This window comes from Lolium perenne, chromosome 1 (genome assembly GCF_019359855.2).
Source record: "Lolium perenne isolate Kyuss_39 chromosome 1, Kyuss_2.0, whole genome shotgun sequence".
Classification (NCBI taxonomy): domain Eukaryota; kingdom Viridiplantae; phylum Streptophyta; class Magnoliopsida; order Poales; family Poaceae; genus Lolium; species Lolium perenne.
The window spans coordinates 163,849,045-163,872,194 of NC_067244.2; the positions used below are offsets into that span (position 1 = coordinate 163,849,045).

The 23,150-nt window shown below is 42.7% G+C and overlaps 2 long non-coding RNA genes across 4 annotated transcripts; both read right to left on the bottom strand.

Annotated features, from left to right (window-relative positions):
• Positions 1–5,331: 5,331 nt before the first annotated feature.
• Positions 5,332–9,213, bottom strand: LOC127311037 (uncharacterized). 2 transcript variants are annotated; one of them, XR_007857534.2, is made up of 6 exons: positions 8,854–9,213; positions 8,669–8,765; positions 8,427–8,503; positions 7,467–7,542; positions 7,183–7,297; positions 5,332–5,592 (listed from the first exon to the last, which is right to left on the bottom strand). It is a non-coding gene; the product is annotated as an uncharacterized lncRNA (long non-coding RNA). The 2 variants fall into 2 exon arrangements; XR_011748007.1 differs by lacking the exon at positions 7,467–7,542 and having other exon boundaries at positions 8,854–9,211.
• A 4,146-nt stretch (positions 9,214–13,359) lies between these two features.
• LOC127311048 (uncharacterized) lies at positions 13,360–17,127 on the bottom strand. 2 transcript variants are annotated; one of them, XR_011748022.1, is made up of 6 exons: positions 16,760–17,127; positions 16,575–16,671; positions 16,333–16,409; positions 15,373–15,448; positions 15,089–15,203; positions 13,360–13,497 (listed from the first exon to the last, which is right to left on the bottom strand). It is a non-coding gene; the product is annotated as an uncharacterized lncRNA (long non-coding RNA). The 2 variants fall into 2 exon arrangements; XR_011748026.1 differs by lacking the exon at positions 15,373–15,448 and having other exon boundaries at positions 16,760–17,124.
• Positions 17,128–23,150: the final 6,023 nt, after the last annotated feature.

Genomic DNA, 23,150 nt, shown 5'->3' on the forward strand with positions numbered 1-23,150 from the left:
GGTCATCTTCATACTCTGGCCATTTGAATAGCCAGGGACAAAGCCGTGAGTACGTTGAGTACTCGCAAACTAATACTAATGTAAGTGCTAGACATTCTAGTATGGTTTACTAAGCTCTAGTTTATTTGCATAAAGCTAGTTTTAGTTCACACAGTTTGAGAAAAGCTTATTCAAGTGCTAACTAACTCAGGTGGGAACATTAGTGTCATTCCCACCATTCCAGTGGTGATTTCAATTCAATTCACCACAAGTCATTTCACCATCATCCTTTTCAACATCATTTTCAAAGATATGACATCGGAAACTGTATGGCCTTTCCAACCGTCCGTAACCGTGGACGTGGCTATTCGAATAGGTTTACACTCTGCAGAGGTTGCACACTTGTGCCACAACATTTGATTTCATCCGTCGGGATTACCCCGAATCATCGTAACACAGTACGCGGATCATCAACCATAACCTTTCACTTACGAATCCTAGTATGAGCACCTCTCCCCATGAGCTTGGCCTCCCAGTGAAGACCAACTGTCAACCTGGGAACTGCACAGGGCTTGGGCCGGACATTCACCTCATTTCGCATCATATCATATCATTTCTTTTGTGGTAGAGGCAGCTTTCGGCATAACCCCGATGACGCTTGTTTAGAGGGAACCCATACTAAGACGCATAAACTTCCAGTTAAGCCCTACCCATAATCAGGTATTGTGGGGGTACTTAAGAATTGGAAATGTATCGCATTCAAACCAACATCATTGTTTTATCAAAAATCACCATCTTCTCTTGTTCACATCCACCTTCAAAAATCATTCAATGGAATGCATCTTCATTCCAAGGTTTCAAAATCACTTCAAATTCACCTTGTTCCCATCTAGAGTAGTCAAGTTTTAATTCATTAGCACTAGCTCTAATTCATGAGGGGTGCTAACTTGCTTTGCTTGGAGAAGACTAACTCACTACTCTAGTAATCAACTTGTACTTTGACCAAAGTTAACTATAAAAGTAACTCATTTAGAAAACAAGTAAAAGCTTGTAAAGTAAAAACTTGGGATAGGTTCATATAAGAAAAGATAAGAAACATGGTGCCTTGCCCCAAGGGGCTTTGCACTTTGCAAGAATATTAGCTTGCCTTGGTAGTTCTCAAACTGTTCCTCCTCCTCCTCTTGGTAGCAACCTTCTTCTTCGGCGTACTCTCCGGTGCTACCGTCTAAATTTGAATACGAGTATAATTACTCACTAGTTCAATGGCTATTCCATACATCACATATAGCACACAAACTAGTCTATGCACACAAAATAAATTAACTAGGGTGCATGGGTTGTGGGGTTTAAATAGAATTTACTTCTTTGTAGTTCATATGTAAATGATAGTTTCCATAGGGTTCTTGAGAAATAATTTCCTCTCATTGAAATCTTCTTAAGATTTAATTTCTCAAACAATCATGGATGAACTCATATTGACCTAAGTCAAATGTTCATCATCATCATTTGGGAAAAGGATTTAAATGAGGTAGATCACCTCATACTATTTAAATAACACTACATTGGATTTAAATCTCAAGTAATTCATATAAGAGAGTTTGGAACCAGGGGTCCAAACATCCCATGAATTCATGTGAGACAAGTTTAAATGAAGTGTAAGACTCCACCAAATTTACTTTAATAGTTTTGGACAATATCAACTAGTTAAACTAGCCATATCATCCATTATTTAGACTATGGCATGATCATACAAGGTGACCACACCATTTTATTGCATAAACAATTAGTGTAAGTCAAATGTGAGCTATTAGAGTTGGAATTAACTTAATATCTATTTTGGTTGATTTTTAAGAATTATTTGAACAGGGAAAAGTCCATGTCTTGTTATTTTCATCACATTAATTCTACAAAGAATCTGGCCATTAGGCCAGTGGCATTGGCTAGATAATTTCAGTAGCTTTCCAACCATATAAAGTTCACTAAATTTGGTTTAGCCAATTTGAATCTATTGATTTTCAAAGTGGAGGCAGTATTGAAAACTATTTGAATTAAATAAATCTAGTTTGAATTAAAAAGGCCGGCGGGAAACGAAACTGGGCCCGATTCGAATAAAAACGGCCCAGTCCAGCCCACCACGGTCCACAGACGCGCGGGCTGCCTGACAGGGTGGGGTCCGCCTGTCAGCGACTAATACAACCCGAATCGGTACGTTTTAAAGGGGAGCGTTGGATTAGAATGGGATCTAACGGCCGAGGTTCATCGTCGTCGCCGACGAGAACCCGATGTGCTGGCAGCGATGGTAGGGGGTCGGAGAGCTTACGGCGGCTCCAGCTAGGGTTGGCAGTGTGCTTGACGAAGTTGTGGACGACGGCGGTTCTCCTGGTACAGGTGGCGTCGCCTGAGGTGGTCGGGATCGCCGGCGATTGCTGCAGGGCTTCCACGGCGGTGAGCTTCCGATTGGCCCTTCTCCGGTGTGAATCAGACGAACGGTGGGGTGGTTGAGTGGCAGTGAGAGGTGGGGAGTGAGCTGGTGTCGTTGGTTTGGTCCAGGGAACCTCCTATTTATAGAATCGAGAGAGGGTTGCGGGGCAGTGAGGTGGGCGACACGGCTGCTCCGGCGAGCTATCGAGCTAGGCGAGGGCGCAGGTGTGTTCGTGGCGTCGCCACGGTCCTCTGGGTGGCGACAGCTTGGTCGGGGAGGGCCTGGTTGGGTCGCATTTCTTCCATGTCCGTCGCATCCGCGGCGGACCAGGGTTGGCTTCTCCGGCGACGGCGGGTGCGGGTCGTGGTCGAGAGCGTGTCCAACGGCGTTGCGGTGTCGAGTGCGTGCTCAAGGCGCTCGCAGGGGGTCCAGGGCGTGGGCGAGGTGGCTGCGCGGCGCGTGGCCAGTGCGCGTCCATGGCGCACATGGTCGCGACGCGAGCGGCATGCCGGGCGATTTTGGGCGCGCGATCTCCGGCGAGGCTAGGGAATCTATGGCGACATGGCCGGTGCTAGGTGGTGTAGGAGTGTGCGGTGGCGACGTTTGGCAAGGTGGCCAGGGCAGAGGGAGAAGGGAGAGAGGGGGAGCTTGTCGGGGTGGCGACATGGCCGGCATGGCCACGTCCTAGCCTTTCCATGCTCTCCCCTTAGGTTTACTATGTGCCATTAAGGGTGAGAGGGGGCAGGGGAACCATTTAGAGTAGGTTGGGGTAGATTAGGGTTGAGGTAGATCACTATTTAGAATAGTGTCAAATAGTTCCCTATTTGCAATTCATCAATTTTGTCCAAATTTGATTGAATTCAAATGGTTAACCAATTTGAAAAGGGTATGTTTGGTTTGGTTCTAAATGACCAGAGGCAAAGAGAGGTGGTGGTGGAATTTAGAAAATCAAAATATTGCAAAGTTCACTAAGTGGGAGATTGTTCCACTTAATTAAAAGTTGCAACTTTGCATGAGCCTAGCACTTGATCCAAGATGAATTTGGCATGGTGATCTTCATCAAAGTTGTTCACCTTGATGTTGACTTTGAAATGGTGCAAAGAGTTAGCAAGAATTGATTTGGGAAAAATGAATGGCAAGGGCTCAAAGTGGGGATCAGACTATAAATTTCAGTTTTGACCATTATCATATGTGAATGAGATTTGTGATTGAAATTCATTTGAATTGTGAAACTTTGATTCCAAAAGTTGTAATAAGTGTTTAATAACATTATTCAACTAATGGTGAAGACCAAATAGGTCTAGGGTCAAAATTTATAAAAATGCCATAGGGCATATGTGGGGGTTTTTAGGGTTTTGCATTTTATGGATTTTCTTCCTTTTTGATTTATTTGGTTGGTGATCTTCATATGATCACATTAGGGTTTTAGAGCATATCAAATACAAGTAAAAGCAATCATCATGGCATATCACTCAAATGCACAAGTCCTATGCATGGTACTATATGCAAATAGAAAAGTTTTTGTTGGTTTGAAAATTTGGCTTTCTGGAATTCTCTAACTTTCTTTTTATTGAAATTTGGGGTGTTACACACGCCGCCGGGACGGGGAAGTGCCCCCGGAAGGCTCCTCCATCGACACCACCGCCATCTCCATCAACGCTGCTGTCTCCCATGAGGAGGGAGTAGTTCTCCATCGAGGCTCGGGGCTGTACCGGTAGCTATGTGGTTCATCTCTCTCCTATGTACTTCAATACAATAATCTCATGAGCTGCCTTACATGATTGAGATTCATATGATGATGCTTGTAATCTAGATGTCGTTATGCTAGTCAAGTGGGTTTTACTTATGTGATCTCCGGAGACTCCTTGTCCCACGTGTGTAAAGGTGACAGTGTGTGCACCGTGTGGGTCTCTTAGGCTATATTTCACAGAATACTTATTCACTGTTATGAATGGCATAGTGAAGTGCTTATTTATATCTCTTTATGATTGCAATGTGTTTTGTATCACAATTTATCTATGTGCTACTCTAGTGATGTTATTAAAGTAGTTTATTCCTCCTGCACGGTGTAATGGTGACAGTGTGTGCATCCGTGTTAGTACTTGGCGTAGGCTATGATTATGATCTCTTGTAGATTATGAAGTTAACTATTGCTATGATGGTATTGATGTGATCTATTCCTCCTACATAGTGTGAAGGTGACAGTGTGCATGCTATGTTAGTACTTGGTTTAGTCGTGTTGATCTTTCATGCACTCTAAGGTTATTTAAATATGAACATTGAATTGTGGAGCTTGTTAACTCCGGCATTGAGGGTTCGTGTAATCCTACGCAATGGTGTTCATCATCCAACAAAAGAGTGTAGAGTATGCATTTATCTATTCTGTTATGTGATCAATGTTGAGAGTGTCCACTAGTGAAAGTATGATCCCTAGGCCTTGTTCCTAAATATCGCTATCGCTGCTTGTTTATCGTTTTCTTGCGTTACATTTGCTGCGTTACTCTGCTTGTTTACTTGTCTGGGCAAAGCACTTTTCTGGTGCCGTTGCTACTACTTATTTATACCACCTGTATTTCACTATCTCTTCGCCGAACTAGTGCACCTATTAGGTGTGTTGGGGACACAAGAGACTTCTTGCTTTGTGGTTGCAGGGTTGCATGAGATGGATATCTTTGACCTCTTCCTCCCTGAGTTCGATAAACCTTGGGTGATCCACTTAAGGGAAACTTGCTGCTGTTCTACAAACCTCTGCTCTTGGAGGCCCAACACTGTCTACAGGAAAAGGAGGGGGCGTAGACATCACGCCCCAAACAAAAGAAAGCCGATGATGAGTCATCGGCTGGCACAAACATGGTGTTTATTGTGGGGACCCCGGACTAGCTGTCCGAAATACCCTGTTATGTATACAGTTCACGTTCCCATGACCAGTGTGCCGTGAACACATAACCGAACTGATATCAAATTACATCATCCTTTACAAAACGGAATAAGAAAATTACAATAAAGTCACATGACCCATCTTTACAAGATAGCCTCGAAGGGCCTAATCTAATCATCAGAGTAGCAGAATCACTTCAGCAGCGTAGAGCCCAAGTCATCTGCCTTAACCCTACAGGCAACTGACTGGGAAGACGTTCCTAGCTCGCATAGACGTCGTCAACTCCTTCTTCATCTGTCGAAGTCCTCCAGGTCTGGCCAAGTAAATAGCCAGGGACAAAGCCGTGAGTACATTTGAATTGTACTCGCAAACCATCAAGAAGGTGATAACAATTCTAACTAAAGAAGACAAGAGAGGAAGAATAGTTTCTCTGGTGGATATAGCATGTGAAAGAGAATCAGTTTCTCTTGTGGATATAGCATCCCACATCACAGTTGAAGGGGACACTAAGAAAGTCCTATGACATCTCTATATCTTTGTTAAAGCAGAGTTCCTCTACATGAAACACTAGGAAGGGTCACCCTCTTTTGTTTCATTTTCCTCGACCATCTCCACATGGTCGGCACACCATCTTTCCCGTACCCTTCCGGTACTTCCAACACACATTTCCTTTGGAAATCATTTTCAAAACCAAAACTCGACACAGCTACGTAACGGCCATCCCAACCGTCCATGACCGCGGACGCGGCTATTCGAATAGTTTTGACTCTGCAGAGTTTGCACACTTTCACCACAACTATCCGGATACCTATCGTGTGGGCATCATCCCCGCATAACGACATATGCCACGACGGATACCCGGACATAACCTTTCGCCCATTCGACTTAACACGAGGTCCTACCCTATGGAGTATGTACCTCCCCGGCACCGTGGCAGCTCACCTCCTCTTGAGCGTGGCTCCACCGCCAAGCCAGGAGACTCATAGTGTCTTCCGGACGGGTCAGCCCCGAAGGCCTCCCGTTATACTATTGTCCCAACCATGACAACCCGGACTCGGGGGTAACCGTACCCTTGTATAGTTGTGCGGTGCCTCATGCTAAGAAGAACAAACGTCAAGTTAAGCCCCGTGCCCACGTTGGAGGAGCTATGGTTGCGCTGTTTAGTTGTTCCGGGCGAATACAAAGAACCATGTGTCGTTTTTCTCAAAAACCCAAGTCACACACACCTTCCTCTTTCCAACCATCTTTGTCAAGATCCTTTCCATTCATAAACCATATGCTTGGGTAAGATTGCCTCACCCAAGGTTTTCATAAACATTTACAACAAGGTAAACCTTGAGGGGTTCCCAATCTAAAGTTTCATGAGTTGAACTAATACAACACTATGGCCGAGATGAGGGTCATCACGCCATTGAGGGTATGAAAAGAGGCATTGGAGTGGATCATACTTGCTTGAGCTAAGCATGTATTATGACAACACAAGAGGAAATATACTTTCAGATTTGTGGTGCTATCTAACCCCATCAATAGATAGATAGGGATGAGAATTGACCAACACCAACACCATTAAGGGAAAACAGGCATACTCATCACAATTTGAGAATACACCAAAAACATGGTATTGATACATCTACACTAGAAGGGGGTGTAGTATGAATCTTGTCCCGAGGTGGAACATATTCAAGCTAAATATAGAAAGCAAGTTGGATAGCAATGGCCATGATACCATACACCCAACCAATTACCAAGACCTTGACAAGATAAAACTACTAGAGGTACCATGCTTGCATCCAAGCATAGATGACAACAATATGGAGATCATCACACATAGAACCAAGATGCTATTGATAGCACAAGATGACATCCAAAGAGACATCATATCAGAGATCAAAAGATGGCTTGCCTTGGCTTATTTGTCCCTGGACTTCTTCAACTTCATCAATATAAGAATCCCGTCAATATAAATAAAATCCTTGTCCGAACCACTTCTTCTTCTTCTTCTCCGGAATCGTTCGCATCTATCGTCGGAAAATATAAAAGGAACACAATCAATCACATTGCACCAATCATAACAAGCATGCAACATTAAACAATCAACAAGCAATAGCTAACCACCTTACTACGGGCTAACATACAAAGAACTTATAGATACTACAAAGCAACTAAAAGAGAACCCATTTTATTTACCTAGTAAAGGTATGAGAGTATCATAACTTAGCAATTGCCTCTCTCGTTTATCACCAGGGTATCAACCAAATATCCCCTGGTAGATAACATCATAAAGATGACAAGTGAATTAGTTTGGCATCAAAAACATTCACATTATAATTTGAAACATTTTTGCAAAAGCGGGCAATCATTCTCCCTATTTTATAAAGCTTACATAACACTACACAAGAATAGGAAGCAAATGATATGCCCCACCATTTGAAAACTTAAGCAAAACAAAAGAGCTAAAGTTAAATTGCAGAGGTTTTGTTTTGCAAGCATAAAACAAAGGTTGCCCATCTCTACTAAAAAGAGTTGGTCAAGGGTTTTAAATAAACCGAAAAGTTTTGCTTCAACAATGCATGTCACACATAAACATTACTAACAGCAACAAATATGTATGAACAGAGAATAAAAATATTTTTCCTAGATGGCCAGTATTAATACAAGACTAACCCAATTGGAATCACCCAAAAAGGTTAATCCTACTATTTTAGGAATTTCTTTGAATCTGACTGTACAGAAAAGAAGATCTGTAAGCCATAAATCGTAGAAAAATCCTAAAAATATGAGGCCACTTGCATTTGAAAGGTAATTAAACAGAGATGCATACACAATTGGATTTGGGTTCAAATTGTTTCTGAAACTCTCACAAATGGATTTACAAGTTTACTGCATGTCTGTACCATTTGCTTTCTCTCTGGATTTACACAACAGATAAATGTTTGAAACTTGTTTGAGATGATTAAGCAAACATTCAGCAGTCCTACAAAATTGGAATCACTCAATTAGGTTCAAAAATGGATTTTTGGTGATTTAAAAGCTAACAGCCATGTCTGCAGAACATACAGAACAAGTTTAATTCACCAAAAATCATACACAAATCACAAAAATATGAGGTCTGCTGCAGCTGAAAGGTATTGAATAGGTGGTTCTTACCCAGTTGGTTTCATTCAAAAATTCGTTTCCAAGCTCCAGGTTTAATTCGACAAAGTCAGATCTGACCAGATCTTGATCTGTGAACCATTTCAGTTTCAGGAGGTCAATCGAAGTGAAACCAACGCCAAAATGAAGGTACTGAAGAGGGCTTTCACCCAGAGTTGAGTTTGCTCAAAAAGGTTTCGTAAAACGGGAGAAATCTAACAAACAGTGATTCTGCATGTTTGCAGAACTTTATTTACCTTGCAAAATCCGTAACGAATTTGAGGATGATACCAACGCCAAGTTGTAGATCTTTTCAATGCCTATCTGCGGAACTTTGAATCACTCGATTTGGATCTGCACATAAGATTTGGCGGATTTTACAAGTTCGTACCAGAATCTGAAACAGCAAGATACAGAAATTACTGCAAGGTTTTGGACGAACTTTGCTCAAGAACTTCAGATCTGAGGATAGCTCAAGCTTCTCCATGCTTGGACCAACATGCACCTGCATCAAGATCCAATCTTAGCAAGGGAGGAAGAAGAAGAGGAGAGAAAACCATCTAGGGTTGGGGAGAAGAAGGAGAGGGAGGCTCTCATGGTGAGGAGGAGCTTGAGGGAGAGGGAGAGCTTCATCTTGGTGGCTTGCCATGGCCATGGCCGGCCATGGGAGCAAGGGGAGCACCATTTTCGTGGGGAAGTGGAGGAGGAGAGTGTGAGGGAGTGGAGGAAATAGTAGGGAGTGAAAAGAAATGAGGCAAAGGAGAGGAGGTGTGGCCGGCCAAGCTCCTTATAAAGAGGGAGGATGGTGGCTGCCTCCTCATTGATTGGGCGGGTTGGGAGGCTGCTCATTTATTGATTGGGGTAGTTGGGAGGCAAGTCTTGTAGAGGAAGAAAAATAGAGAGGAATGGCTGGCCGAAATTGCCATGCATAGACAATGGCCGGCTCCATCCTTGCCAAACATAAGTGAACAAACAAAGAGATGCACAACATCCATGTGTGTAGGCCAAGGCATGATGTTGAGCAGATGACGTCAATGAGTGACTTTAATGATGATAAGAATATGAGTGGATTCATATAGATAAAAAGAAGTGTGAGGTGATATGTACTCTAAGGATAATTCCCACCACTTTGGTTGTGACAAACATAAGATGAAAATAGATCCAAAGGTATAGTTGAAGAATAAAACTTTTTATTTGAATTCAAAATTGAAAAGATTGGCATTGACCACATGCAACAATGCATGAGCATGCCAAGGTAGATGGGTAATGTTGATTTGATGAAGTAAGAATGAAAAGAGAGAGGTATTAATAAACATTGGTGCCAATGTTGAGGAATGAAGCACTTTGATCAAGTGATCAACTTGGCCAAAAGATGATGGTGGTGATGGTGGTTTAGACAATTGTAGAGCAAGGCTAAGAGAGATGGTGAGTGAAATAACCATACTCACAAGGATGAATATGGTGGCATAAGCCATCAACATGAGGTCAAGATGATGATGGTAAACCATACAAGAGTGAGATGTGATGAAAGAATGGAAGTTGTTAATTAGATCTGGAACTTTACAGAGGTGGGTCTCCACCACTGTGAGAGTTGATCAAAATGTTGGATAGGGTTTATATTGAACTTTCCTTTGAAAACATTTTGAAAGAGATCCAATGATTTTTAAAACAAAATGGGTCTACTTGCATAATAATGCCAAATAGATTTTTCCCTTGTGTTATCAAAAGGTGCAAGGATAGCACATGTACCAAAACCATGCACTTAAAAGAAGGAAGAAAATCAAATGCCTTTATAGAAAGTCTTTTTGGGTTGAAGGGAATGGGATGATACAAAATACCATCCACAATCTCTCTTGTTATTTGAAGAAAACATTTAAGGAGTTTTAATAACAAGGAGTGATTTTTTTTGTGGCTAAAACCAGGGAAGAAAAACAATAGGGTTTTTGAGAAAGAAAACTAATTTAGGAAGGAGTGTTCTCAAGGGTAGATGGTGGCTACAAAATGTACCCATCATACCTACTCTTGGTTTTGTGGATATTAAAATTGGATTAAATAAACACAAGAGGTAAAAGAGGAAGAAGTGATCTGGTGCTGAAACATTGGATAGGATACCAGATCAAGTGATTATAAGAGTTGCAAGTGGAGGATGTGACATGTAAGATGTGGAAGTTGTAGAGGGTGTTGTATAGAAGAGATCCATGCACTGAGGTCACCAAAAACAGTTGTGGGTGCTAAGAGATCAACTGCCAAAGTTGGAATCTTATAAGTAGGCACACTCATGTTGCCATCAGGAGGGAGGTTTGATGTAGTAAAAAGAAAAACAATTCTTCCTAAGCCACACATGTGTTTTATTTAGTGAGTTGCTTGTTTAACCACTAGAGGTGTTGTTATTAAGGGTAGCTCAAAACAAAACTCAACAAGCAAATCAAGACAATTTATCTACCAACAGATCAAGGCAATTCATCACAACAAACAGATCAAGGCAGTTCATCTAATTAATCTTTAGAAAAAGTTTTTGTTCCCCCTAATTTTTGCAATAAGGATAATTAATCAAGGTTGAAAAAGTTGGGGTGTTACAGATCTTCCACCCTTAAAATAATCTCGTCCCGAGATTACTGAGTGCAGAACTAGAGGGGTTGTAAAGTTTAACTAAAGTTAGACTCCATTCTTTTGTAGATGTGCCATTTTTGAGAGGGTCGTTGCTTCATCTTCTGGGAGACATGATGGATTCCTGCCGATGGTGAGCTTCATGAAGAGGTTGAATACTCCAAGCAGGTGTTAGAGTCCACGATTCAAGGAGAGTTAGCGCACTCCAGCGGTGCTTTAGCAGGGTTGAAAACTTTTTAGAGTTAACTTTAAATTTTAGTGGAAGACGAAGTCTTCCACCCTTAAAATTGTTCATAGGGGGGTTTAAAAACTCTAAGCTTCGGCCAAGGGTCTTGTCAGTGCTTTCGGAGAAGTGATCTTTCTCTCGTCTTGAGTTGAAGCATCTTCAGGGAGCGAGGTGCAGTCCACAGCTTCAAGGGAAGTTAGTGCATCCCAAATTCCCAACGGTGTTTTAGAAAGGTTTAAATTTTTAGGGTCAGCTCCAATTTTTAGTGGAAGACGAAGTCTTCCACCCTTAGGATTTTTCATCGGGTTTCGGAAAAACTCAGAGCTTCTGCCTTGTAGTCCTGTCTGGGCTTCTGAAGAAGTCGTCGATCTTCCGTATTCAGTTGAAGAATCTTCAGGAGACGATGTGTAGTCCACGACTTCAAGAGGCACTCACGGTGTTTATTAGACCATATAACGCGCGGTAAGTTAGTAAGTCGATGAAACGCCTGGTTGGTCTCCATATGAAGCAGCAACGAAGGCCGTCGAAGACAATCTTCAGCTTGAGGGTCAGTGTTGACTTATACCACTTAAGAAGTGAGTAGGTAAAATACACCTAATCTTGAGTCTTGAGGTATCTTCATGAGCTTCACTTGATGAGGAACAGATGAACCATGTGATGTAACTTGGGTCTGACGCTATTGTTCTCTCAGTTTGTTAGACGGTGTGTTAGAGGGTGGTTTCAAAAAGATATCCTCGAGGTTAGTGCGATTATACTCCAAGGTTAGACAAAGTTAGTATGCATGTCTTCTTGCAGAGGTGCAGTCACTCTTGAAGGTAGGGTCTTCTGTCTTCTCGGCTTAGTAGAGATGCTTCAGCTGATCTTGAAAGTAGTTGGCGTAGATAGGGGTCTGGTCAGTTTCTCTGACGGTTGAGAATCGATGGTTAACAGGGTTAACTTATCCATTTAGCTAGCAGTAAGCATTTTATCGGCGAGGTAGATGACTGTGAAAACGTCTTAGAGGGGCTTCCTACGCTGGTTTATCACACCAAGAGTGTTTTTCAGACCTAAAGACCAAGACAATCAAACACACAACAAACAAATAAAAACACTCAAGACAACACACTTAGGGAACTACAAGCAATCATCAAACCAGACATGGTAACACAAGTACCCATGGATGACTAATACGCGGGGGTAGCTCAATCAAAGCGATTGAGTTTTGTCCTATCCATCCTATAGGTTTGGGCTGGTCACATATGTTGCAGTCTTCAGCTTGTTGACATCGTCTTCAACAAGGATTCTTGAAGCAGAGAGTGGTGATGCGGCCTGGTGTTGAGTCGTCGAGGTTGAGGTAGAGGCTAAAACTGTGTAGTCTTCTTGCTTAACATCCCGGGGACGTGGGGTCTTCGAAGGGGTAGTTGTGTAGGTACTCCCAAAGTCGGCATCTTCTGGTGGCTGGCCTAAAAATTACTAGTCAAAAACTGAGGACTTGATCCCTGACGACTGCAAAAAGTGCAAGTCCACGGAGGAACAAGGTCAGATCTTTGACATACTTTGGTGACAACCAAAGACATGATATTATCATTCTTTTATGTGCACACTAAGTCGGCCTCCAATCTTCAATAGCTGTCGTTGGAGATTCATGAGTCTTCCTGAGGGATTGATGTATCTTTGAGTTCGAGTCTCCGGTCTGGGTTGGGGACATCGTCCAATATGTAGGTTTGAAGTCGATGAGACAATAGAGTAAGAATTTTCAAACACTTCTATAAAGCGGAGAGATAAGAATTTAGAAGTTTTGAAGAAACAAGAGGAGTAGAAGCTATGCTTCCGACTAACGAAAGAATTTGTTTGGTAAATAGTTTTGCCCAAGTACTTGTTTCCTAACTAACGTCCATGCTAACTAAGGTCTCCTACAGTCAGGATGGCTCTGATACCAGCTCTGTGGGGACCCCGGACTAGCTGTCCGAAATACCCTGTTATGTATACAGTTCACGTTCCCATGACCAGTGTGCCGTGAACACATAACCGAACTGATATCAAATTACATCATCCTTTACAAAACGGAATAAGAAAATTACAATAAAGTCACATGACCCATCTTTACAAGATAGCCTCGAAGGGCCTAATCTAATCATCAGAGTAGCATCATCACTTCAACAGCGCGGAGCCCAAGTCATTCGCCTTAAGCCCTACAGGTAACTGACTGGGAAGACGTTCCTAGCTCGCATAGACGTCGTCAACTCCTTCTTCATCTGTCGAAGTCCTCCAGGTCTGGCCAAGTAAATAGCCAGGGACAAAGCCGTGAGTACATTTGAATTGTACTCGCAAACCATCAAGAAGGTGATAACAATTCTAACTAAAGAAGACAAGAGAGGAAGAATAGTTTCTCTGGTGGATATAGCATGTGAAAGAGAATCAGTTTCTCTTGTGGATATAGCATCTCACATCACAGTTGAAGGGGACACTAAGAAAGTCCTATGACATCTCTATATCTTTGTTAAAGCAGAGTTCCTCTACATGAAACACTAGGAAGGGTCACCCTCTTTTGTTTCATTTTCCTCGACCATCTCCACATGGTCGGCACACCATCTTTCCCGTACCCTTCCGGTACTTCCAACACACATTTCCTTTGGAAATCATTTTCAAAACCAAAACTCGACACAGCTCTGTAACGGCCATCCCAACCGTCCATGACCGCGGACGCGGCTATTCGAATAGTTTTGACTCTGCAGAGTTTGCACACTTTCACCACAACTATCCGGATACCTATCGTGTGGGCATCATCCCCGCATAACGACATATGCCACGACGGATACCCGGACATAACCTTTCGCCCATTCGACTTAACACGAGGTCCTACCCTATGGAGTATGTACCTCCCCGGCACCGTGGCAGCTCACCTCCTCTTGAGCGTGGCTCCACCGCCAAGCCAGGAGACTCATAGTGTCTTCCGGACGGGTCAGCCCCGAAGGCCTCCCGTTATACTATTGTCCCAACCATGACAACCCGGACTCGGGGGTAACCGTACCCTTGTATAGTTGTGCGGTGCCTCATGCTAAGAAGAACAAACGTCAAGTTAAGCCCCGTGCCCACGTTGGAGTAGCTATGGTTGCGCTGTTTAGTTGTTCCGGGCGAATACAAAGAACCATGTGTCGTTTTTCTCAAAAACCCAAGTCACACACACCTTCCTCTTTCCAACCATCTTTGTCAAGATCCTTTCCATTCATAAACCATATGCTTGGGTAAGATTGCCTCACCCAAGGTTTTCATAAACATTTACAACAAGGTAAACCTTGAGGGGTTCCCAATCTAAAGTTTCATGAGTTGAACTAATACAACACTATGGCCGAGATGAGGGTCATCACGCCATTGAGGGTATGAAAAAGAGGCATTGGAGTGGATCATACTTGCTTGAGCTAAGCATGTATTATGACAACACAAGAGGAAATATACTTTCAGATTTGTGGTGCTATCTAACCCCATCAATAGATAGATAGGGATGAGAATTGACCAACACCAACACCATTAAGGGAAAACAGGCATACTCATCACAATTTGAGAATACACCAAAAACATGGTATTGATACATCTACACTAGAAGGGGGTGTAGTATGAATCTTGTCCCGAGGTGGAACATATTCAAGCTAAATATAGAAAGCAAGTTGGATAGCAATGGCCATGATACCATACACCCAACCAATTACCAAGACCTTGACAAGATAAAACTACTAGAGGTACCATGCTTGCATCCAAGCATAGATGACAACAATATGGAGATCATCACACATAGAACCAAGATGCTATTGATAGCACAAGATGACATCCAAAGAGACATCATATCAGAGATCAAAAGATGGCTTGCCTTGGCTTATTTGTCCCTGGACTTCTTCAACTTCATCAATATAAGAATCCCGTCAATATAAATAAAATCCTTGTCCGAACCACTTCTTCTTCTTCTTCTCCGGAATCGTTCGCATCTATCGTCGGAAAATATAAAAGGAACACAATCAATCACATTGCACCAATCATAACAAGCATGCAACATTCAACAATCAACAAGCAATAGCTAACCACCTTACTACGGGCTAACATACAAAGAACTTATAGATACTACAAAGCAACTAAAAGAGAACCCATTTTATTTACCTAGTAAAGGTATGAGAGTATCATAACTTAGCAATTGCCTCTCTCGTTTATCACCAGGGTATCAACCAAATATCCCCTGGTAGATAACATCATAAAGATGACAAGTGAATTAGTTTGGCATCAAAAACATTCACATTATAATTTGAAACATTTTTGCAAAAGCGGGCAATCATTCTCCCTATTTTATAAAGCTTACATAACACTACACAAGAATAGGAAGCAAATGATATGCCCCACCATTTGAAAACTTAAGCAAAACAAAAGAGCTAAAGTTAAATTGCAGAGGTTTTGTTTTGCAAGCATAAAACAAAGGTTGCCCATCTCTACTAAAAAGAGTTGGTCAAGGGTTTTAAATAAACCGAAAAGTTTTGCTTCAACAATGCATGTCACACATAAACATTACTAACAGCAACAAATATGTATGAACAGAGAATAAAAATATTTTTCCTAGATGGCCAGTATTAATACAAGACTAACCCAATTGGAATCACCCAAAAAGGTTAATCCTACTATTTTAGGAATTTCTTTGAATCTGACTGTACAGAAAAGAAGATCTGTAAGCCATAAATCGTAGAAAAATCCTAAAAATATGAGGCCACTTGCATTTGAAAGGTAATTAAACAGAGATGCATACACAATTGGATTTGGGTTCAAATTGTTTCTGAAACTCTCACAAATGGATTTACAAGTTTACTGCATGTCTGTACCATTTGCTTTCTCTCTGGATTTACACAACAGATAAATGTTTGAAACTTGTTTGAGATGATTAAGCAAACATTCAGCAGTCCTACAAAATTGGAATCACTCAATTAGGTTCAAAAATGGATTTTTGGTGATTTAAAAGCTAACAGCCATGTCTGCAGAACATACAGAACAAGTTTAATTCACCAAAAATCATACACAAATCACAAAAATATGAGGTCTGCTGCAGCTGAAAGGTATTGAATAGGTGGTTCTTACCCAGTTGGTTTCATTCAAAAATTCGTTTCCAAGCTCCAGGTTTAATTCGACAAAGTCAGATCTGACCAGATCTTGATCTGTGAACCATTTCAGTTTCAGGAGGTCAATCGAAGTGAAACCAACGCCAAAATGAAGGTACTGAAGAGGGCTTTCACCCAGAGTTGAGTTTGCTCAAAAAGGTTTCGCAAAACGGGAGAAATCTAACAAACAGTGATTCTGCATGTTTGCAGAACTTTATTTACCTTGCAAAATCCGTAACGAATTTGAGGATGATACCAACGCCAAGTTGTAGATCTTTTCAATGTCTATCTGCGGAACTTTGAATCACTCGATTTGGATCTGCACATAAGATTTGGCGGATTTTACAAGTTCGTACCAGAATCTGAAACAGCAAGATACAGAAATTACTACAAGGTTTTGGACGAACTTTGCTCAAGAACTTCAGATCTGAGGATAGCTCAAGCTTCTCCATGCTTGGACCAACATGCACCTGCATCAAGATCCAATCTTAGCAAGGGAGGAAGAAGAAGAGGAGAGAAAACCATCTAGGGTTGGGGAGAAGAAGGAGAGGGAGGCTCTCATGGTGAGGAGGAGCTTGAGGGAGAGGGAGAGCTTCATCTTGGTGGCTTGCCATGGCCATGGCCGGCCATGGGAGCAAGGGGAGCACCATTTTCGTGGGGAAGTGGAGGAGGAGAGTGTGAGGGAGTGGAGGAAATAGTAGGGAGTGAAAAGAAATGAGGCAAAGGAGAGGAGGTGTGGCCGGCCAAGCTCCTTATAAAGAGGGAGGATGGTGGCTGCCTCCTCATTGATTGGGTGGGTTGGGAGGATGCTCATTTATTGATTGGGGTAGTTGGGAGGCAAGTCTTGTAGAGGAAGAAAAATAGAGAGGAATGGCTGGCCGAAATTGCCATGCATAGACAATGGCCGGCTCCATCCTTGCCAAACATAAGTGAACAAACAAAGAGATGCACAACATCCATGTGTGTAGGCCAAGGCATGATGTTGAGGAGATGACGTCAATGAGTGACTTTAATGATGATAAGAATATGAGTGGATTCATATAGATAAAAAGAAGTGTGAGGTGATATGTACTCTAAGGATAATTCCCACCACTTTGGTTGTGACAAACATAAGATGAAAATAGATCCAAAGGTATAGTTGAAGAATAAAACTTTTTATTTGAATTCAAAATTGAAAAGATTGGCATTGACCACATGCAACAATGCATGAGCATGCCAAGGTAGATGGGTAATGTTGATTTGATGAAGTAAGAATGAAAAGAGAGAGGTATTAATAAACATTGGTGCCAATGTTGAGGAATGAAGCACTTTGATCAAGTGATCAACTTGGCCAAAAGATGATGGTGGTGATGGTGGTTTAGACAATTGTAGAGCAAGGCTAAGAGAGATGGTGAGTGAAATAACCATACTCACAAGGATGAATATGGTGGCATAAGCCATCAACATGAGGTCAAGATGATGATGGTAAACCATACAAGAGTGAGATGTGATGAAAGAATGGAAGTTGTTAATTAGATCTGGAACTTTACAGAGGTGGGTCTCCACCACTATGAGAGTTGATCAAAATGTTGGATAGGGTTTATATTGAACTTTCCTTTGAAAACATTTTGAAAGAGATCCAATGATTTTTAAAACAAAATGGGTCTACTTGCATAATAATGCCAAATAGATTTTTCCCTTGTGTTATCAAAAGGTGCAAGGATGGCACATGTACCAAAACCATGCACTTAAAAGAAGGAAGAAAATCAAATGCCTTTATAGAAAGTCTTTTTGGGTTGAAGGGAATGGGATGATACAAAATACCATCCACAATCTCTCTTGTTATTTGAAGAAAACATTTAAGGAGTTTTAATAACAAGGAGTGATTTTTTTTGTGGCTAAAACCAGGGAAGAAAAACAATAGGGTTTTTGAGAAAGAAAACTAATTTAGGAAGGAGTGTTCTCAAGGGTAGATGGTGGCTACAAAATGTACCCATCATACCTACTCTTGGTTTTGTGGATATTAAAATTGGATTAAATAAACACAAGAGGTAAAAGAGGAAGAAGTGATCTGGTGCTGAAACATTGGATAGGATACCAGATCAAGTGATTATAAGAGTTGCAAGTGGAGGATGTGACATGTAAGATGTGGAAGTTGTAGAGGGTGTTGTATAGAAGAGATCCATGCACTGAGGTCACCAAAAACAGTTGTGGGTGCTAAGAGATCAACTGCCAAAGTTGGAATCTTATAAGTAGGCACACTCATGTTGCCATCAGGAGGGAGGTTTGATGTAGTAAAAAGAAAAACAATTCTTCCTAAGCCACACATGTGTTTTATTTAGTGAGTTGCTTGTTTAACCACTAGAGGTGTTGTTATTAAGGGTAGCTCAAAACAAAACTCAACAAGCAAATCAAGACAATTTATCTACCAACAGATCAAGGCAATTCATCACAACAAACAGATCAAGGCAGTTCATCTAATTAATCTTTAGAAAAAGTTTTTGTTCCCCCTAATTTTTGCAATAAGGACAATTAATCAAGGTTGAAAAAGTTGGGGTGTTACATTTATACTTCCGCCAGAGTTTTGTGCTCCAAGAACAGAAGAGGCACCTGTAGCACATCTTGACTGCGGCCCACGGCCGGTTATCTTTGAGAAGCCACGAGAAAAAAGCTACAGACATCTGAAGGCCCTGTACCTGAGAGGGTACATCAACGGGCAGCCTGTCAACAAGATGTTGGTTGACACGGGAGCGGCAGTCAATATAATGCCATACTCCATGCTACGTCGCCTGGGACGCTCTAGCGCGGATCTGATCAAAACCAACGTCACATTGAGCGACTTCAACGGCCAAGCATCAGAAGCGCAAGGCGTTCTGAGCGTGGATCTAACTGTAGGACGAAAAACCATCCCCACGTCATTCTTCATCATCGTCGACAGCAAAAGCACCTACGCTGTCCTGCTAGGGAGGGATTGGATTCACGCTAATTGCTGCATTCCATCCACAATGCACCAATGCTTGATACAGTGGGATGGAGATGAAGTGGAAGTCATCCATGCAGATGACTCAGCCGAAATCTCAACGGCTGGCATGAGCATTTGGGAAGCAGAAGACCAAGAGCCACTCTCTGGAGTCAGTTTGGACGGCTGTGAGCGCATCGAAGTGTCAAAAAACGGGGTGAGGCTGGTCTTATCCCACCGGCCTGACAGTGTAGCAAGAGCAAAGTCCACGGACGTACGTGACAAGGCCGATCCCTGTGATCGGCCCCAAAAAATAAGAAGCAATGATCTCAACTCAAGCATGTCACGTAGATATAGTAGAGCGCAAACAAGATGTAAACCTTCATTGAGCAATGCAATCAAAATGGGGGCCGATTCCAGCAATCGGCCCGTTTTATCCTCGCCATACGTTTTGCCTGTGTTAAGCATTGATCTAGCAGGTGACAGAAAGCTAGGGTATGAGTTTACATCGGCTGATGAGCTAGAAGAGGTTGACATTGGTCCTGGGGATAAGCCACGACCAACTTTTATCAGCAAAAAGTTAGATCCGCATTTGAGGAGCCTGATGATAGCCCTGTTGAAAGAATACCCAGATTGCTTTGCATGGGATTACATGGAGATGCCTGGGTTAGACAGGAGCATAATTGAGCATCGGCTCCCTCTCAAGAAAGGATTTCGGCCGTTCCAGCAACGAGCACGCCAGATGAAGGCCGAAATTCTTGAAGAAGTCAAGAAAGAGATCGAGAAAATGTTGGCCGCCGGGTTCATCAAGCCATGCAGGTATGCTGAATGGATTTCTAGTATCGTACCTGTAGAGAAAAAGGACGGCCGATGGCGTGTCGCCATAGATTTTCGAGATCTCAACAGGGCTATTCCAAAGGATGAATATCCAATGCCTGTGGCAGAGACATTGATCAATGCAGCTGCTGGTCATAAGGTGTTAAGTTTCATGGATGGCAATGCCGGCTACAACCAAATTTTCATGGCTCCAGAAGATATACACAAGACTGCATTCAGAGTGTCAGGATCAGTGGGCTTGTTTGAATATGTGGTCATGACCTTTGGACTGAAGAATGCCGGTGCAACATACCAACGAGCCATGAATTACATCTTTCATGATCTGATCGGCAAGTTGGTGGAAATTTACATCGATGACGTGGTGGTCAAATCTGTCTCCATAGAAGGACACTTGGATGATTTGCGATGCATCTTGGAACGCACTAGAAAATTTGGGCTAAGAATGAATCCAAAGAAGTGTGCTTTTGGTGTAACGGCCGGTCAGTTCTTGGGTTTTTTGGTTCATGAACGTGGAATTGAGATCGGCCTGAAAAGTCAGGAGGCAGTACGAACCATGCAGCCACCTACCACGAAGAAGGAACTCCAATGTCTCATCGGCAAAATCAACTTCGTCCGACGGTTCATCTCCAATCTGTCAGGACGAATCGAGCCGTTCATGGCATTCGTGAAAATTAAATCTGATGACGAGTTCCACTGGGGGCAGAGCAGCAGCGGGCGTTTGACGAGATTAAACAGTATCTAACGACGCCGCCTGTGTTAGTTCCACCTCAGCAAGACAGACCATTTTATGTTTACTTATCAGTAGCTGATACTTCCATCGCCTCAGTGGTAGTGCAACTTTATGAAGGTCTGGAGAAGGTGGCTTTCTACCTCAGCAGAAGGATGTTGGACGCAGAGACGAGGTACCCTGAGATCGAGAAGTTGTGCCTCTACCTATTTTTCACCTGCACCAAGCTTCGTCACATCTTTCTGTCAGCAGAGATTGTCATCATATGCAAGTCAGACGTCATCAAACATATGTTGTCGGCTCCTGTGTTGAAGGGCCGACTCGGCAAGTGGATGTTTGCATTATCGGAATTTGATCTCCGGTATCAGCCTGCGAAAGCAGTCAAGGGACAAGCGTTGGCCGATCTGATTGCTGAACGAATCAACACTGATATAGCAGCACTGTCTGTACGTGCATGGGCCATGTTCTTCGACGGATCGGCTTGTGATGATGGTTGTGGCATCGGCATTCTACTCGTGTCGCCTCGGGGGGCAACATATTCCTTCTCCATCAGGTTATCTACCCCTTGCACCAACAATGTCGCCGAGTATGAGGCAATACGCAAGGGAATGGAGTTGCTTTTGGAAGCCGGGGCAGAAGCGGTGGAACTTTTTGGAGATTCAAAATTGGTGATTTCCCAGCTCACGGAAGAATACAAGTGCGAGAGTGAGTCACTCTTCCCATTATGGATGCAATGCCTTGAGCTGATGGCACAATTTAGGTACATAAACTTTAATTGGATCCCGAGGTCACAAAATACCGAAGCCAACGATCTTGCACAGATGGCATCAGGCTACAAGGATGTAACAGATGGAGCCGATGTTCAGGTGCAGTTCCTGGAACAGGATGACTGGAGAGCCGATATCTTCAATTACTTGAAAGATTCGGCTCGGGGGGCACCTAAACGGATAAGGTACAAAGCCATGAAATATGTCCTTATAGGAGATGACATGTTCTACAGGACTCTGGAGGGGTTACTTCTCAAGTGCCTGGGACCAGCCGAGTCGAATCGGCTCTTACACGAGGTACACGAAGGCGCCTGTGGAACTCACCAATCGGCTCATAAGATGAAGTGGCTGATCAGGCGATCAGGGTTTTACTGGCCCACCATGCTTGAGGACTGCTTTAGGTACTATAAAGGGTGCCAAGCGTGCGAGATGTTTGGGAAAATTCAGATGGTACCTGCATCAGCAATGAACCCCATCATCAAGCCTTGGCCATTCCGAGGTTGGGGCATGGATATGATCGGCAAAATCCATCCTGCATCGAGCAAAGGCCACGAGTGGATTTTGGCCATTACAGATTACTTCACTAAATGGGTGGAGGCCGTCCCTATGAAGAAGGTAAAATCGGAAGATGTTATCAATTTCGTGAAAGAACATGTCATTCATAGATTCGGGATTCCCCAGACTATCACGACCGATGGAGGTTCGGTCTTTATTTCTAAAGAGTTCAGAAAGTTCTGTGACGACATGGGAATTAAGTTGATCCGATCATCTCCATACTATGCTCAGGCAAATGGGCAAGCTGAAGCGTCCAACCAGAGCCTCATCAAGCTGATTAAGAGAAAAGTTGACGAGCACCCTAGACGTTGGCATGAAGTATTATCAGAAGCTTTGTGGGCTTATCGCATGTCATGTCATGGGGCTATAAAAACCTCGCCATATCAGTTGGTCTATGGACAAGAAGCCGTATTGCCTTGGGAAATTACGGCTGGATCGAGACGTGTTACGTTTCAGAATGATCTAACAACTGAAGAATGTGCAGCCCTGATGAGTGATAGTATTGAGGATCTTACGGAACTCAGACTTTGGTCGTTGGAGAAGATTAAAGAGAACAAAGCCAAGGTAGCGCGAGCATACAATAAGAAGGTGAGACCAAAGGAGTTTCAGGTTGGTGATATAGTATGGGAAGCTGTGTTGCCATTAGGAACTAAGGACAAAGCATATGGTAAATGGTCTCCTAATTGGCACGGACCGTACAGAGTCGACCAGGTTTTTAAGGGTAATGCATACATGCTCGAGCAGCTGGACGGTGTTAAATTCCCAGTGGCTGTCAATGGTCAACATCTCAAGAAATATTTCCCAAGCATGTGGGATGATGGACAGTAAAATATGGGGGCCGATGCATAAAATCGGCCATTAAAAAAAATTACATACAAATCAAAACCGATGTACAGACATCGACTTTAGAAAAATATGCAAAACGACAAGATACAAGTACAGCCGATGCACAGACATCGACTTCAGACTAAAAG